At 36.6% G+C, this 12,427-nt stretch overlaps 1 pseudogene; it reads left to right on the top strand.

Annotated features, from left to right (window-relative positions):
• LOC132518173 (small ribosomal subunit protein eS21-like) overlaps positions 1 to 10,107 on the top strand; it is a 58,335-nt pseudogene extending 48,228 nt beyond the window's left edge.
• The last annotated feature ends 2,320 nt before the right edge of the window (positions 10,108 to 12,427 follow it).

Here is a 12,427-nt window from a genome sequence, read left to right as displayed (position 1 = left end):
TCTATCAAACATTTAGAGAAGAGTTAACACCCATCCTTCTCAAACTCTTCCAGAAAACTGCAGAGGAAGGAACAGTCCCTAACTCATTCTCCAAGGCCACCATCACCCTGATACCAAAACCAGACAAAGATACCAGAAAAAAAAGAAAATTACAGATGAATATCACTGATGAATATAGATGCAAAAATCCTCAACAAAATACTAGCAAACAGAATCCAACAACACATTAAAAGGATCATACACCTTGATAGAGTGGGATTTATCCCAGGGATGCAAGGATTCTTCAATATATGCAAATCAATCAATGTGATACACTGTATTAACAAACTGAAGAGTAGAAACCATATGCTCATCTCAATAGATGCAGAAAAAGCTTTTGACAGTATTCAACACCGATTTATGGTAAAAACTCTCCAGAAAGTGGGCATAGAGGGAACCTACCTCAACATAATAAAGGCCATATATGACAAACCCACAGCCAACATCATTCCCAATTATGAAAACCTGAAAGCATTTCCTCTAAGATCAAGAATAAGACAAGGATGTCCACTCTCACCACTAGTATTCAACATAGTTTTGGAAGTCCTAGCCATGGCAATAAGAGAAGAAAAAGAAATAAAAGGAATAAAATTGGAAAAGAAGAAATAAAACTGTCACTGTTTGCAGATGACATGATACTATACATAGAGAATCATAAAGGTGCCACCAGAAAACTTCTAGAGCTAATCAATGAATTTGGTAAAGTTGCAGGATACAAAATTAATGCACAGAAATCTCTTTCATTCCTATACACTAGCAATGAAAAATCTGAAAGAGAAATTAAAGAAACACTCCCATTTACCACTGAAATAGAATAAAATACCTAGGAAAAAACCTACCTAAGGAGGTAAAACCCTGTACTCAGAAAACTATAAGACACTGATGAAAGAAATCAAAGATGACACAGATGGAGAGATATACCATGTTCTTGGATTGGAAGAATCAATATTGTGAAAATGACTCTACTACCCAAAGCAATCTACAGATTCAGTGCAATGCCTATCAAATTACCAATGGCATTATTTTTTTTACAGAGCTAGAACAAAAAATCTTAAAATATTTCTAGAGACACAAAAGACCCTGAATAGCAGAGCAATCTTGTGAAAGAAAAACAGAGCTGGAGGAATCAGACTCCATGACTTCAGACTATACCACAAAGCTACAGTAATCAAGACAATATGGTACTGGCACAAAACAGAAATATAGATCAATGGAACAGGATAGAAAGCCCAGAGATAAACCCATGCACCTATGGTCAATTAATCTATGACAAAGGAGGCAGGGATATACAATGGAGAAAAGACAGTCTCTTCAATAAGTGGTGCTGGGAAAACTGGACAGCTACATGTAAAAGAATGAAATTAGAACACTCCCTAACACCACACACAAAAATAAACTCAAAATGGATTAAAGACCTAAATGTAAGACCAGGCACTATAAAACTCTTAGAGGAAAACATAGGAAGAATTCTCTTTGACATAAATCACAGCAAGATCTTTTTTGACCCACCTCCTAGAATAACTGAAATAAAAACAAAAATAAACAAATGGGACCTAATGAAACTTAAAAGCTTTTGCACAGCAAAGGAAACTATAAACAAGACAAAAAGACAACCCTTAGAATAGGAGAACAATATTTGCAAACAAGTCAATGGACAAAGGATTAATCTCCAAAATATATAAACAGCTAATGCAGCTCCATATTAAAAAAACAACCCAATCAAAAAATGGGCAGAAGACCTAAATAGACATTGCTCCAAAGAAGACATACAGATGGCTAAGAGGCACATGAAAATTTGTTCCACATCACTAATTATTAGAGAAATGCAAATCAAAACTACAATGAGGTATCACCTCACACCATTCAGAATGGCCAGCATCAAAAAATCTGCAAAGAGTAAATGCTAGAGAGGGTGTGGAGAAAAGGGAACCCTCTTGCACTGTTGGTTGGAATGTAAACTGATACAGCCACTATGGAGAACAGTATGGAGGTTCCTTAAAAAGGTAAAAATAGAACTACCATATGACCCAGCAATCCCACTACTGGGCATATACCCTAAGAAAACCATAATTCAAAATGAGTCATGTACCACAATGTTCACTGCAGTTCTATTTACAATAGGCAGGACATGGAAGCAACCTAAGTGTCCATCAACAGATGAATGGATAAAGAAGATGTGGCACATATATAAATGGAATATCACTCCGCCATAAAAAGAAAAGAAATTGAGTTATTTGTAGTGAGGTGGATGGATCTAGAGTCTGCCATACAGAGTGAAGTAAGTCAGAAAGAGAAAAACAAATACCATATGCTTAACACATTTATATGGAATCTAAAAAAAAAAAAACAATCCTGAAGAATTCTCCTGAAGAATCTAGGAGCAGGATAGGAATAAAGACACAGACGTGGAGAGTGGACTTTAGGATATGGGGAGGGGAAAGGGTGGACTTGGACGAGGTGAGTGAGAGTGGCATGGACATATATACACTACCAAGTGTAGAATGGATGGTTAGTGGGAAGTAGCCACATGGAACAGGGAGATCAGCTCGGTGTTTTGTGACCACCTAGAGGGGTGGGATAGGGAGGGTGGAGGGAGACGCAAGAGGGAGGAGATATGGGGATATAGGTATATGTATAGCTGATTCATTTTGTTATAAAGCAGAAACTAACACACAATTGTAAATCAATTATACTCCAATAAAGATGTTAAAAACAATAATTGCTCTATGATTTCCAGTATCCATTATTTCTTACCGCAGTCTGCTATGGCTTGATATTATGATACTTAAAAAAAAAACACTTATCTTAGAAAAATTTCATTAAACTCCCCCACTTTGTATTCTGTTTTCATTTTTTTACCTTCTCATATATGAACTCTACAATATAATATTATACTTTATTTAAATAATAACTTGTCTTTCAAAAACAACAGCCTGTTGCTGAGGATAAGTCCCTGTTGACGATAGTTGAGAGAGGAGAGCTCCCTTCTTTCACCCAGCCTTGACTTGTAGGATGGGGGCTCTCTTATTGACACAGAATCTTGAGAATACTGAGGATCTGATTCTCCTTTCCAATCGTGCAGTCATGTTTACATAACAGGAGAGGCAAGCCAAAATGACAGGCTACTTTCCCCACCAACACCAAGCACGTAGCTCCTATAGTGAGAGTGTCATTGAGAGAGAAGCTTGACATTTTCCCCACCCCCAAGCTCCAGATCCTTGGCTCAGAAATGTGCCTGAGTGGAGAAGCAGGTCATAAAATAGACAACTCCTAACATTTTCCCTAAGAAACTGACTTTATTTGCGACAGAACATGGAGAGGTTCAAACCTAAAGGAAGAACAGTGAAAGTTGTGATGAAAGGCAATGGAGAGGAGATTCAAAATACAGGATAAACTGTAGGCTGACTGGTTTTCAGGAGAGAACCAGGGACTGAGACAGCTCCATCTCCCACCCTGTTTAAATTTTGTCACAAATTATATCTTTACACTTTGTTGTCATTAACATAGGTTCATAATTACTAATTTATGCATTTGTCTTTTAAGTCATGTAGAAAATTTTAAAAGGAGCTAAAAACCAAAAAATATATATTAGTACTGGCTTTTAAATTTATCTATGTAGTCACCTTTGCCAATGTTCTTTATTTCCTCATATGGTTTTCAGTTATTGTCTAGTGTTCTTTCATTTCATACTGAAAACTTCCTTTAGCATTTCTTGTAAGTCTGGTCTACAAGCAAAGCAGTCTCAGTTTTTAAAATCTGGGGATGCCTTAATTTCTCTGCCATTTTTGAAGGATAGTTTTGCCTGATAGAATTCTTGCTTGACAGCTTTTTTTTTTTTTAAGAATTTTAAATATGTCATCTCACTGCCTGTTAGACTCCATGGTTTCTGATGAGAAATTCACTGTTAATCTCATTGAGAATCCCTTATACATGACCAGTCACTTGCTGCTTTCAACATTTCTGTTTGTCTTTGTCTTTCATTTGATTTTAGTATGTCATAGTGTTGATCTCTGCATTTATGCTGCTTGGAGTTTGCTGAGATTTTTTGTATGTGTAGATTCATATGTTTCCTCAAATTTGTGAGATTTTCAGCCATTATTTCTTCAAATATATACTTTTCCCCTTTTCTTTCTCTCTTCCTTCTAGTGCTTCCATAAAGCATATGTAGATTTGATTAATGGTGTCCGGCAAGTCCCTCAGATCTTGTTCCCTTTTCTTCATTTTTTTTTTTTCTTCCTGGTCCTAAGACTGGATAATTTCAGTTGTCTTATTTTCAAGTTCACAGAGCCTTTGTACCTGCTCAAACCTGCTATTGAATACCTCTGAAATATGTTTATTTTATTTTAGCTATTGTACTTTTTATCTCTAGTCTCTATTTGGCTCCTTTGTAAAATTTCTGTCTCTTTATTGATATTCTTATTTTGCTCATATATCACTTTTAAGATTTCCTTTAGTTCTTTGTCCATGGTTTCCTTCAGCATTTTGAGTATATTTACCACAGTTGATTTAAGTCTTTATCTAGTAAGTCTAATGTTTGGGCTTCCTCAGGGCCAGATCTGCCAACTTATTGTTTTCCTTTGAATGGGCCATACTTCACTGTTTCTTTGTATGACTTGTGATGTTTTTTAGTTGTTGTTGTTCAAAATTAGGCATTTTGAATATTTACATGTGATAATGCTGGAAATCAAATTCTCTCTTTTCCCCAGGATTTTCTGTTGTTAATCATTGAAGGCTGAAGCCATCCAATTGTTTGGTAACACTTCCAAACTACTTGTGCAAAGACTATATTTCTTGTCATGTATGGACACTAGAGTCTGTTCATTATTTCATTTGTCAGTCAGTGACCTGACAGAAATTTCTTTACTGGAGCCAGGATGATGAAAATAAATATTACTCTCTCATTCTTTGAAGCTTGGCTCTGAGCTTGATTACTTCTTCATCACTATGCCAGGCTGCTTAGAACTTTGTGTTAGGCTTTATCTACTGGTTGAGTAGAGCCCAGGACATACAGGTCTGTCAGAGGTATAAGCCTATGGTTCTCTCAGGTCTTTTCTGATCATGTGTCTGGTTCTGAGTACTACTCCTACCTCAGTAAATGAGGTGGCCCTTCTGAGCATTTGCCTTTCCTTCTGCTCAGAATTCTTTCCAAAGATATTCATAAGGCTCACTCTCTTACTTCATCCTGGTCTCTGTTCATATATCTCTTCAGAGACGATTTCCTTAACACAGAAGTCCGCTCTGGTCAATCTCTATCACTTTACCCTGCTTTGCATTTCATGATAGTACTTATCACTTTTTAACATATTATATAACCATTCTTTATTGCCTTCTTCATCTACTTTAATGTAAACTTGATAAAAGCAAATATTTTTACTTTTTACTCACTGCTGTATCCCCAATGCCTAGAATAGTGTCCAATATGTAAGGATCCTTCAAGAATTACTTATTAAATGAACAAATTAATAGTTGGAAAACATCACTAATTAATAAATTTAATTTCTCTCAATTATCCACATAACTTATTTATTTTTGCCAAGACATGGTAGAAAAACGAGAACTAAGAAGTTTTTTTTTAATTTTATTTTACTTAAAGAAGTTTTATGAAAATGAAATTCTTGAAAAATTGAGCTTCAATATTAGAAACTTTTTAAAATAAATAACTTAAATTGATACACATTTTCTGTTTTATATTTTCATGCAGTTTTATTATCTTTAATACAGTCAATTGTTCAAAATATAACAAGATTTTTTCATGTTTACATCTTTGTAAGAATTTTTCCTATAACATAATATACACATATATACTTTATCACATTACATGTCATGAAGAGAATTGTTACATTCATAATCTGGGGTCATAACCACATGTCTGTCACATGTAATGTTTTATTTTTCTTTAATCCTACCTTAAACCAACTCTCTCTATGATTTTTTTAACTTATCCTTGTTCTAAGTACTAATACTTCTGAAATAACAACTTTGATTGTCAGCTATAGTTTTTAAATATACAATAAGTTAAGTATGTGATTATTAAAACCAAAACCTTGTCTATGTATGCTCAAATCAGGCCTAGTACCCTCAGTGTAACAGCATTTGGAACAGAGTGATGGAAAATAGGGCAATGGATTATGGCATCAAATGAACATCAGTGCATCAGTGAAGGTCTCTGAGGCTTGATTTATTTTGAAAAATAAATTGAAAAATTAGAGGCTGAAATGGATGGTCTCTAAGTTCTTGTCCTTCTCACAGTCTTTCTTCTAAGAGTGATGACTAGATCTAGAAAGACTACTCAGGAAAGACCAAAGCTTGTTTCCTGGCACCCCAACTCATACATGAATAATAAATGGCTCCACTGGGCCTTTTCTGAACCCTTACATCCTAGACAATGAGAAAATAGGGGTTTTATTATGTAATTCCAACCATATCACATAAGTAATAGTACATTTGCACATGTAATATGAAACAAAAATACAAAGCAATTAATTACTGTTCCTACAGTATACCTCATTTCTCTGGAAATGTTCTTATACTCTTTGAGGGGGTTGAATTATCTGGATGAATATCTTTCATTTTTCCTTCCATGTAGGGACCACCTGATTTTCTTAAAATGTTCTCAACTAGAACTTTCCTGAGGACCATATCCAGATCAAGCAGCCAACAAAGAGCATTTCACATGCATCGGAAAATTTGCTAAATGCTCTCTGGACACATACGCTCTTTCCAAGGCTTATGCTGTACTAGGGGAGACCTGGTCATCCACAAGCATCTCACAATCATTGCAAAGTTTTTCATAGAAAAAAATAGTATTGATACCACATATTTGTACACCCTTTCTATTTTATATGCTATGTAAACTGATTCACTATTTTATTTTTACAAATATGAACTAATTTTCAGAATAATTCTTTGGGGAGGAGCAGCTATTATTAACTCCTTTTGTAATATAAGATTTATAAAAGAATGCTGGAAGGTCCAAGATAACTTTGGGGAAACTTGGTTTTCATTGGTGTCCTTATGCCCTATGGACATAATTACCATTTATTTCTGGAAAAATGATAAAGTATGAAATGCAAAAATATATTGATAGGGAAAATAGGAGGAAACATTTGAAGTAAAATTGTCCTAGGCATTCTGGTTACCTGGTTATATGGCTGCAGTCTAGGAAAAGATGAGCAAGTGGAATTTGCAGGTTTCATCGATCCCTTAGTTTCCTGATCAATTAGTTGAGCCATTTTAGTTACCAGTTTTAGAAACTTAATTCAAACTACCTTATGCAAATAATAAGAATAGAGTAATTTATTGAATCACATAATAGAGAAACCCATGAGTAGAGCTGGTCAGACAGGTTAAGTTCAGGCATTCAAATATTATTTTCAGGATTCTCTCTCTCTCACACACACACACACATACACACACACACACACACACACACACACACACACGCATTCACTCACTTTCACATGTAGGCCATCTCCCCATAGTTGCCAATAGTAGCTGAAGATTACATAATCCTTTCATCTTTAACAAGGCCATCAGAAAAATAATTTATCTTTCCTAATACATAGATACATGTATAGATAAAATTCCTGGAATTTTGTTGTTTGGATCAACAGAATCTGTGCAACACAGAACATAGTATAATCCCTTGAAAGAAGGAGATAGTGGGTATTATCTCTCTCCACCTCAACCACATGCACTGAAACTAGGTGAGGGAAACATCCTCCAAAAAACACCAGAAGAAGAGGGAAATGTGTGCTGTGAGGTAAGGTAAGATAAGATAAAACAGCAAAATCTCCACTAGGCTTGTGTTCCGCCAGCCACTAAGGGTTAACATAATGTCCTCAAGCAGTTACAACTCCAAAGGGGGATCCCAAACCTCAGAAAGTGTTGAGTGGACCATAGAAAATTACAGAGAATATAGCACTATGGTCTATAATTTAGGATTTTTATCTCCATACTTTTGAACTTTTTCCTCAAAAAGAGCAGTTTCATTCTGTAACTGTCCAGAGGACTCTGTGGGTCCTGCTGTGAGCTGCCCTAGAAATGGTGCTAAGAGAGCAGGGACCAGGTACCAAGAGGACGAGGGAGGTTAGTGCCCCCAAAGATAGGATAGGCTGCTGCTGCCCTAGAGTTTTGATAATGGAACTCCCTGCCAGTGGAAGTCATTTCAGAGAAGAGCCCTTGCAGATGGGAGCAGGTGTTGGGAGCCTGTGTCAGGAGCTACTGCCAAGAACAATTGCCAAAGTTGCTGCTGGGAAGCCACTTTGGGAGCAGAAGGAAAAACTGTCAAAAATCTTAGCCACCTTTTCTTCCCCCCATCTAAACTGATGTTTAATTTTAAATCCTTCACTCAGGGGGGCAAACCCCACAACAACAACCAAACATTTCTTGACAGCCAGAGTATGTCTATTTCACAGGTGATCTACAGGTGCCATGTTGTGTGCACCTGGGGAATTACTACCTGCTTTTGGATAATAAGACACAAGATACTAGTAGCTGACATTTGATCTCAGAACTGCTAAACATTCTTTTGAAGAGTTGATTTTTTAAAGTTCTTCTTTATCTTTTATTTAGCCATATTTATCATACCACTGTAAGTAAACACAAGGGTCTAGCGTGAGGGTAAGATCATTGTTCTTTCTAAATACCATGTATTTATATCAGTATCTAATTGATATGTAAACACAGATCTCAGAAGACTATATATTTCTATGTATTCCACTCCACAGTAAAGAATCAAATTCTTTCCCTTCATCACTCACTCAGTTAATATTTATGTACCCCCTCTCAGCAAAAGATGAAATAAAAATTTAAACTTCATATTTCTGATGTGATTGCCATCTAGTGGAGGAAAGAAGTATGTAAATGAATGTTTAGAAAACAACTGTAACAGGAATAGTTGCAAATTGTTGTCCGGAGAAGCTCAAGGGAAAAAGCTGCCTTTGCCCAAAGAACTTGGGTAAAGCTTTACTGAAGATGACACATTTCATCTGATCTAAATGAATGGAAGGCCTAGCAATTCTAACAGGAATGCAAACCTACTGCAGAACTGGGAATTGCATTTCATATTTCAAAGTGTTACCTAGGAAAAGAGGGTTGTGTATATTACAATTTAAATGAAGAAATAAGGTAACTGGGTCTCAGAAGTGTACAGGCTAAATGCCAGATGAATGTTTTGGAAAATATATTTAGTGGACTAAAGGAATATTTCAAATGCTTGATATGTACTTCATAAATATGTACAGTTTCCTCCCAAAGTTTGATATGATCTATTCCTAGATGATGTGAATTAAAATTAACAAATAGAACTGATTTTATCTTTTACTTTTCTAGCCTCTGTTCCTTCTCACTCACTATAATTTTCCTAGCTTTCTTCTGAAGTTCATAGCAAGCAGGAGAAACAAGGTCCCATTGCCTGATTGTTACCCTTTACAAAACTATTACTTAGTAAATAACAGATTCTCAGCATTTGGTGAAAGTTATTATGTCATAGGCACTATACTATGTAATTTACAGATATTAAATTATTTAATTCTCTTTAAAATACTGTAATATAGAATTGAACCCATTTTTTAGTAAAGAGACTGAAGTTCAGCGACTTTAACCAAGTATCACATAGCTAGTGGGTGGTGATGTTACCACCCTAGCCAGGCTCTCTAGTTTCTGGTGATTTCAACACTAAGGGAAGTGGAAAATGTAGTGTAAATTGCTTTAAGAATAGTTGTTTTGCCTTTCTGCACCAACACTCATCGTGGTGCCACCAGACGCACCTTCAACATGCGGAACGACACCAGCGAGTTCATGGACCTGTGCATGCCGCGGAAATGCTCGTCCAGCTACCGCATCATCACTGCCAAGGACCACGCGCCATCGAGATGAACGTGGCCGAGGCTGACACAGTGACAGGCACGTTCAATGGCGAGTTTAAAACCTATGCTATCTGCGGGGCCATTCACAGGATGGGTGAGTCAGATGATTCCATTCTCCGACTGGCCAAGACCGACGGCACCGTCTCAAAGAACTTCTGACTGGAGAGGATCACAGATGTGGAGTATATGTCATAAATAAATAGTGAAAACCCACAAAACAAAACAAAACAAAACAAAAAAAGAATACTTGTTTCAAGATGACTATTTTATTACTTTCTTAGCTCAAGAAGAATAATTTTGTCCTCCCAAATATTTTTCCCAAATCATAAAATGCCTTAATATCATGATAAATTTCATGCTTATTTTTCCCCAAACATCTAAAGACATGACTAAAACTAACGTCATGCAGAAATATTTTAGTGAATCACAAATCACCATAGATCCCAGATAACCAAATACTAACTCATCCTCCAGTAGATCAGGTGTATTCCTGAATGTGGAAGCCAGGACATCTTAGTTGTTTATAAGCTTTTTCAACTGCTTATTAATTTCTTCTACATGATCTCCAAACTCAAAATTTTGTAAACCCTAAGTGATCCTTTCAAAACACTGAAGAAACTGTGGAGACATAACCCCACCTCACTCCTAAGTGCTTTTATTAACATGCAATAAAATTAAACACCCTGTGAACTCGCTTGTATGTGGAATCTTTAAAAAGCCCCAAACTCACAGAACAGATCAGATATGTGGTTACCAGAGGTGGGGATTTGAGGAAGGGGGCAACTGGATGAAGGTGGTAAAAAATGCAACCTTCCAGTTTGTAAGATAAACAAGTACTAGGGATGTAATGTACAACATGATGACTATAGGTAACACTGCTGTAGGGTATACTTGAAAGTTAAGAGAGTAGATCCATGAGTTTTTATCACAAGGAAAAAACAGTATTTTCTTTTTCTTTTATTTTTTTGCATCTATATGAGATGACAGATGTTAACTAAACTTATTGTGGTAATCATTTCACAATATATGGAAGTCAAATCATTATGCTGTACACCTTAAACTTATACAGTGTGGTATGTAAATTATATCTCAAGAAAGGTGGAAAAAAGAATTAAACGCAGTTTTTATCAAGTCACTGATACATAAAGAGTTGGTGGGAGATCTGCCAGTTAGGTCCTGGGCTATACATAATATGACAGTTTATCTGGTTCAATAAAGTATCTGATAAAATAATAATGGCACAGGTCATGTAACAGCTGGTAGCTCTCATTACAACTCCCACTCTTATATTGGGTATTACAACCTAGAGCTAAACTCTTAAATGTTTCCCAGCTTCCTTATTTAGTTGACCACCAACCAACAGTTGGATAGAAATGGTAAGCAGAGGTAGGGGATTCTAATGACAAGAACCCTGGGAGGAGAAATATGAAAGGTGGAGGTCCAGTTCAGGTTTGTCTGACTTGCTATATGATATTGGACAAACATCAAGCTTCTCTGGACAGATTCCAAATCTGTAAAGGGGGACTGATGATCCTGCCATCTCTACCTGTAATGAATGTGAGACTAAAGCATGGTGATTAATGTGAAAAGACACTCTAGTTATAAGGTATTAGTTTTTTCTTTTTTGATTAGCCATAAATAACTGCATTTTACCCTTTCTTGATCAGTGCAGACTCTCTAAAAAGATACTGTAAAATCATTAACTAAAGGTATTAGTTACCTATTGCTGTGTAACAAATTATCACAAAACTCAGCAGCTGGAAAAAACCACAACCATGTATTATCTCACATAGTTTCTGAGGGTCGGGAATCGGAAAGTGGCTTACCTGGGTGGTACTGGCTCAGGGTCTCTTATGAATTTGCAGTCAAGCTCTCAGACAGGGCTGCATGGATGTCAGTGTTTAGCCAGAATTGAAGGATCTGGTTCTAAATTCACTCAGGTAGTCGTTAGTAGGCCTTGGGTCCTCAGTAGCTGCTGGTCAGATAACGCAGCTTCTCAGTATATGGTCCTTTCAACTCTATTGCCTTATAGCATGGCAGTTGGCTTTCCCCGGGTGGAATGAGAGAGAGAGAGGGAGAGGAAGAGGGAGAGAGAGGGAGAAAGAGAGCAAACATACACCTACGATGGAAGTCTTTTATAAACTAATCTTGGAAGTGACATACCATGCATAAACTCATACAGATCCACCCAGGCACAATGTGAGAGAGGATGACACAAGAAGGTAGATTCTGCAGGTAGGGATGATTGGGAGCCATCTTAGAGACTGGTTACCACAGGAAAGTAGAGACAAGACTAAGTAATAGAGCTTGGCAACTCAAAGTGTGGTCCAGAGGTGAGCATGTTAGGGATGCACAATCGCAAGTCCCACCTCAGACTACTGAGTCAGAATCTGCATTGTGAGACGTTCCCCACGTTATTCATATGCACATTGAAGGGAGAGAAACCCTGCTGCCTGAATGCATGAATGTGATTCTTTTTTTTTATCTTTTTAAAAATTGAGATATAGTTATACAATATT

This window comes from Lagenorhynchus albirostris, chromosome 3 (assembly GCF_949774975.1).
Source record: "Lagenorhynchus albirostris chromosome 3, mLagAlb1.1, whole genome shotgun sequence".
NCBI lineage: Eukaryota > Metazoa > Chordata > Mammalia > Artiodactyla > Delphinidae > Lagenorhynchus > Lagenorhynchus albirostris.
Note: the sequence above shows the minus strand (reverse complement) of the source record. Positions and strands in the feature narration are given on the sequence as shown.